Below are 7041 nucleotides of genomic sequence, written 5' to 3'. Positions count from 1 at the left end.
CAGCTATGCACTATGCAGTACGGAAATGTGTGTCATTTTCTTCCTGATGTTTTCCTAACACAATACTTTCTGGGAACATGACTTATTTTTTCCTACTCATTTGTCTATTCCATTTAAATTTAGGTTGTGTTTTGGCTTGGTCTGGTGGTGGGGTGTAATTTTGAGGTGGTGTGGTTTTTTGTTTTTTGGCTTTTTTTCACAGGAGGACAGGAAGGAATTGCTTTGTTTCTTCCATGTTCCTTTACCTAAAACATTTCAGAATAAAGACTTAGAAAACATGTTCTTTTCCATTTCTTTCCTTTCCTAAACAATAACCAATATATTGTAACGGCTTTTAAGATCACATTTTTTGACTACAGAAGGCCTATTACATAGGAATCTGAAAATATTGTTGGTCTTGGATATTTTAGGCATTGAATTAATAAAATTCATATTTCCTAAGTTCCTGAGATTCAAATCTGCCTTTGAACAGGTTACAACAGACTGAGTGCTGAATGGTTTCTCATTGCTATCTGAAATTACACCAAGTTTACAGAGGTCATCCTTTATGTAACATTTCTTGGGCAAAGCACCAGCATCACTTTCTCACCACCAGATTGTTCCCTCCTGTTTTTATTGTCTTATGTTTCAGGTGTCAGAAGGCCTGAAGCCTCTCAGTGAATTCTTCCTTTGTAAAGCCATAGTGAGGGGATGGAACTGCTTGCAGATGAGAAACTGTGTCCCAGAAAGGTTAAGGGACTTCAGTTCCACTAAGAAAGTCCTTTGAAAGACAGCTTTCTGCAGCCCAAGAGACCTCCACAAGGCAGACTACAAGAATCATCTTTGCTATTGACTGGTATTGCTGTCTCTGGGAAAAAAAAAAAAAAAAAAAAAAGTTTCAAGTCCTTTTCCCATTGCGAAGACATTTTTAGCATATTCCAGCATTCATCCACCAAACAAAACCGTGATTTATGCAACAACTACACACAGGAATTTCCTACTGAAGTGACTCTGTACATGTTCAATACTTTTTGAAAGCTTAGCACTTCAATTGCTTAAATAAAGGTTTCACTTGCTAACTTTAGCTGATAATTTTTTAAAAAAATATTGGCCCAAGGAGCTTATTTCTGCCTGAGATTAGAGACCCAGAAGCTCTTTATTTATACCACTCCCTTCCTCATGACAAACTTCTGCTACTGCTGCCAGACTGACAGCTCTGCAAACTGGATCTAACTTTGTTGTGCAAGGTCTGTAGCTCTCAGTAGGCAATCAGGCATCATCAGCTCTGCCTTTTCCATGTGCTACTCTGGAGGAAAACTGATTATCATAAATATGTTGTTTGCAAGAGTTTTTTTTACTTTTTTTATTTTTCTGAATGCCCTACCACCATACATGCTTTTTCTGGTCCTGCTTAGCCAAGCTGGAAGTTGTAGCACTAATACTAAATCCTTAAACATTATAAACTTTCTCTTTTCTTTGCTTACAACTGGACTGACTGAGGCAAGAGTCACGTGGAAAGGAATGGTAAAGAGTTATTTGGCTTGTAGTTGTAGTGTAAGTGTACAAGAAAATTGAATTTGCGTTACATGTATATTCATGTAAAGGTATTTCTTGATGGCTCAGAGATTGATTTTGAAACCTTACCATTGCCCGGATGACGTTTCTTGTGGGTGAGATACAGCTACTCTTTGGAAAGTCTCTTACATCACAAAAGATAAAAAGGACCTTAGCAGTGACACTTAGGCTTGGCTAGAAATACTGTTGTACGTCAGTGTAGTAATGGGAGAAGGAGGCAAGAGAAAGACCTTTGGTCATCTGTATCTTAAAAATATTACATGCAAAAATGATTGGAATGTATTTTCACTCATTTTGTGTGTAATGAATATTTCAGTTGTTTTATGCATAGAGAATTAGACTGCAAATGCCTGTTTAATGACCTGCAGCTAATGAAAATCGAAACAATGAAGATGTCATCTCTGATCCTTTCAAGCTTACATCACACAAATGTCTTTAAATCCCATATCGCTTCTCTGGAGGAATCTGTTAGTGATTTCTCTGAGTCCAAGTAAGAAGCAGTGATAAGCCCTTTTCTCATGGGTATGCTTTCTTTATCATCACTTTTACTGCACTATTGTATCACACACCGCCATGGACACATAGACTGTCCTCAGGGGGATGGTGTAAAATACTATGCCATCCAACAGACAGTAGTTTACTCCCATTTCATTTGAGCAGGAGCAAATGTTAAGACATTGTACAGCAGGAAGCATTGGGCCCAGTAATTTCACACAGCTTAAGAAAGCAAACATTTGGGAATTCTGTGGGCACTGCCTAAAATACTTATCTGAGAAGTGAGCACCTCATGGTCTTTAATGTGTTTATCTCCACAACACCCCTGAGAGACAGGGGAGTGCTGTTATCCTTGGTTTATGTTTGAAGACGGTACAACAGATTTTGTGCTGTCAGCCAGGGGAAACATTTTTTTTGAGCAATCCTTATGTTTTCTTTTCCACCATATAGGGAAAAAATATGTATATAGGCACATACAGATTAATCAGGTGACCTGTTTAACATTGCCAGTGTTTGGATAGAGATAGGATGCAACTGCAGACTTGACCAAAGCTGTCACTGCTGGGCCATTTTGGTTCTTCCTTTGGGCTTTCTTATCTCAAAACATAAAAGCTACGATGTTCTTGGGTCAAATTTTACCTTTGAAATTTTTTCTTATAATGACCATATCTAACTATCAAAGGACAAATTTCAATCTAAGAATGAATTTAAAGTCCTCCCTCAGTAGTTTACATCTGTTCCTGTAAGTGCAGGGGCACTACTGCATTTCTTTTTGCTAGGACTATGTCTTTATTCATTATTTTGTGGAGAGGCCAATTTATAGGAGACATAATGAAAATGCTCAGAAGCCAGGATCTGTAAAAAATGAATTAAAAAAAAAGGGTGTGAAAGGATGTTTGATATAGGCTCGAGAGTTGGAGTAAGAAGTGAAGGCAGCAGGGGGAAACTTATTCAAGGAATAAAGCTGAAATCTTAACAAACACAGCAAGACAGAATCATGTAGTAAAGTCAGCAATTACATCTGCCCAATGGAGATATGAAAATTTAGGTATCAAGCTTGCTTTGAGACCCCTTTCAGTGTGGGAATATAGAAATAGAGATAGATAGTGAGGCTGTTTGTCTCAGAAATGTAATTGCCACTAAACTAGAAGTACTGTAACAATCCATGAGGCTGGCAGCATCAGTTGTTAGACATAACAGGAATTTTTTTTACTTTCACTCAATGTCAGTGTCTGACAGGATGGAAGGAAACCTGCTTCTCTCATATTAACATGGAGAAAACATGAAATATCCATGGAGAGGCAAAAGGAGGGAGTTTACAGAGTATAGTACTTCTCACCTGCACTCTGGGCTCCCAGAGAGGCTCTAAGCTGGGAAATTATGCTTAGCAGCCTCACTCACCACCTACTACAAATGAACAGGTGATGCAGGATCGCCTAGATCTGGTCTTGCACAGGAAAACACTATCTCGCAGACAATCTGGGAGTTCAATGGGACAGCAAGAATGGCATGCCATTCTTATGAAACTAGGACAGCATCGAAGTTGTAAAGTGTACTGACTCTGTGGAACTGAAAAAAAATTACAGATATGAGCTACTGTTAGGGTTTTTATTGGGAAGAAAAATGTTTTTGATTTAACTGTGATAAAGTACAAGACAAAGGGAAAGCATGAAGATGAAAGCAAAAACAAGAGGATAGATTAAGCAGCAGCAAGCTGGTGCAAGGTATGTTGGGCAAGGAGTTTTTGTATAGGGCAGATCCTTGTTTTTCAACAACTCTGGTATCCTTGACAAACATTATTAGTAACCTAGGATGTTTTCATCCTGAGGCTTTACAGGCTTGTTTTCTGTCTGCTTTGTCTGTGTTTGACACTGTTTTCTATTAAAACTGTGGAGGAAGGAAAGTCCATGCCGCTGGCTACTTCTCTGTAGCCTCAGAAAGGGCATATGAATGCAGTTTTGTGCAATTATTTGTGTTTTACGGAGTAGACAATTTGAAAATAAGTACTGTTTGAACCTATATTTATGAAATGAGCAATTTTCGAGCACGCTAGAAGACACCCTGGTTTCCTGCACCCTGGGTGGAAAGCTGATTGAGTAGGGCCAGGCTCCAATTCCTTCCCTTGCCACAGGCTTCTCAGGGGACTGTGAGCCAGACCCTGCTTCAGATTACCTCTGTGTCCACACCAACACTTTAAAAATTAAGTGTTTCTTTTTGGCATGAACATTTATGTATTTCAAAAACTTCTTGTCTAGAAACCTCTCTTCCTGAATCAGTTCTACTCCAAACATGGTGTAGCAGAGCCTTTAAAACATTTGAGGGATGTTTAAAGGTCACAAATATGAATATCTAAAGAATTTTTAAAAAATCAGGCCAAGATCAGGAACAACATCAGGAACACTCTGTGTTTTAAGAGGACTTCTCTTAAAAAACAGAGAGAACAAATATGAAAAGCTCATTGTCCGATGAATGTGTATAGGACAGGTTTCCTGATATTCTAGCAATGGCAGATGTTAACAACCAAACACATTTAAAGATATGTTTCCTTGTTCAGTTGGTTGCATTACATAAAAATAGGGCTCTGAAGGAATAAAGTTACTGCCCACATGTTCTTATGCTTCTTTTGGGATCGTATTAATTCACTGCCCCTGAACAATGTGCAAAGGCAGTGATCTGCAAGAGATGCATGGAGACAAAGTTTCTGGACAGTAAAGGGTTATGTAAAAATCTCTCAAGAAATACATGTTTTGGAGTAAATGTCCTGGCAGCATTTCAACATCCTGAAATATGTCTGTTTCCCTGGCAATTTCAACCTCAGTGTCTAGTTTAAGTTTGATGTGGCATTTTTCTTTCCTGAAGAATTTAGGTAAGAACACACAGGGCATCTCAGCTGAGTCTCATTGGAGATGGTGAGAGTTTGCCCAGGAACAAGACTAAATCAATACTTTTTTCTAATGCAGGATCACTATCTGCCTTTGCTGTCAACAGGCTCTGTGTTTTCAAATATCACAGACCAGGGTCCCAGAAATGATAAGACTGATCTGAGTCTATATATATGGTCAAATATAGGTAAGGTTCTTCTTTATTCATGAGGTCTAACTGTTGCAATAAGGCAGCAGACATTTCTAATTCCTTCTTCTCCCCAGATGAGACAGAGTGGAAAGGCCTTGATTCTACCTGTTGACAAATGCAGAGGAAGGGGCTGTTTACACAAATGGAGCTAACAGTTCTTGATACCATAATAAAAGAGTGTCTCAGATAGATGCATACTGCACTAGGAAGATATAAAGGTGAACTCACTTCTCTGTTCAGTCACTAACTTTAAGTTGTTCCACTTACCTCATTACTAAAGTATTATTCAGTTATGAAGGGAGATAAGTATTCCCAGAGGATGATTTAGCTCACCAAAGAACTAAGCTGCTATATAAAGGTATCTCTCACTCTTCATTCCCCATGCAAGCAGTTTCCAATGATCAAGATCTTAATTTTATTCATCTGGGATCCTAAGCAAGATGAATCCTTCTTTCAGGAAATTTCTTACCTACTTCATATTTATTTACTTCCTTCTTTCACTTTCTATTTTCACCATGAACATAAAAAATACTCAGTGTTTTGGGTTTCACTGTAATATTCCACAAAGCCCAACAGAGAAGACATTTGATTTTCTACACCCTAATGTGTTTCTTAAATAAATGAAATTTGACACAGGTTTTACATCAGAATATTGTAGGTACATGCACACCACTGAATTCATTTGCACTCCTGTTTCACTTCAGTGGTCCAGTGTGAAAATTATCCATATGTGTTTGTTCAGACTGGCTTTGCTCTAGAATGAACAAATTAGCTCCCTTGGCTGGCAAATTCAGACATGAACCAGCAGTGTGCTTCCGATCCCACAGCCTAGGTATCAAATGGATGCAAGCCAGTTGATGTCATTTAGGCTAAGAATCAGGACGCTTTATATGATGTGCATAACAAAGATGGCACAGGCATAATGAGCCTGACCCAGGCTGTTTCTTAACTCTGGGTTTTGCATTGTCTAAAATGTTTGAGGAAGAGTTGTTCTTCTCTTTATTTGTATGAAGGGAAGGGGGGAAGAAAAACAATCAATGAAGAAAATGTTGGATGAGAAAAATGACCTGAAGTCAAATGTTTTATACTTCCTTGATGTATCTTATTAAGTAGCGTTGTTATTTTCTTGCATTTTTGCCACAAGCTGATTTATTTGGATAAAGGAAAACCCAAGGTACTATTATCAGGCAAATCCCCCCTGTGTTTACTTTTTTTAAATAAAAGATTAAATCCATATAACTTTTAAACTTTAATGAGTTCAGGTCTGTTCTAGCCAGGGGTGATTTGTTATCCCAAATCCTTGTACCATCATATTAATGACTGCTTGCACCAAGGGGCACTCAGGGTAATCCCCCATCTCTAGCAATGTCAGCTCTGCAGTGATTGCTATGTAATTAATCGGAGACTGCTGCTGGAATGAGGACATTGTAATCTGATGCATAATGAAACTTATTAATGGTGTCCTGCATAATTTATGGGATCTAATCATTCTAATGTAGGTATAAGTATAACATGTAAACAGTTTTCTTTCATTAAGTCTATGAACTAACATGTCATGAGAAATTAAGGGCTGGGATCTTTAATTTTGCCAGCTGTTGTTGAATTGGCCCATTTTAGCAGAGATACAGGAGTAATTGATTTCCTGTAAAACTCTAAAAAAAGCCAGCACTAAAAGGAATATTTGCAAACGTTCCTTTATATGGTATTTGCGTTTCCATTGTGCTCTATCCGGCTGAGACTTGAAATCCCACTGCGACAAGCACTGCATAAACACTAGCAAAGAATAACTTCTACCCCAAGTAGCTAACAGTGTATACGGACAAAAGGGAGACAAGAAAAGGCTCAGTCTTATAAGTGGTGTTTTGAAGAAAGGTGCTGAAGAACTGAGAAATTAATAACCAGATGCACAAAAGTATTTAA

Source organism: Strix uralensis, chromosome Z (assembly GCF_047716275.1).
Source record: "Strix uralensis isolate ZFMK-TIS-50842 chromosome Z, bStrUra1, whole genome shotgun sequence".
In the NCBI taxonomy this organism is placed as follows: Eukaryota; Metazoa; Chordata; class Aves; order Strigiformes; family Strigidae; genus Strix; species Strix uralensis.
Note: the sequence above shows the minus strand (reverse complement) of the source record.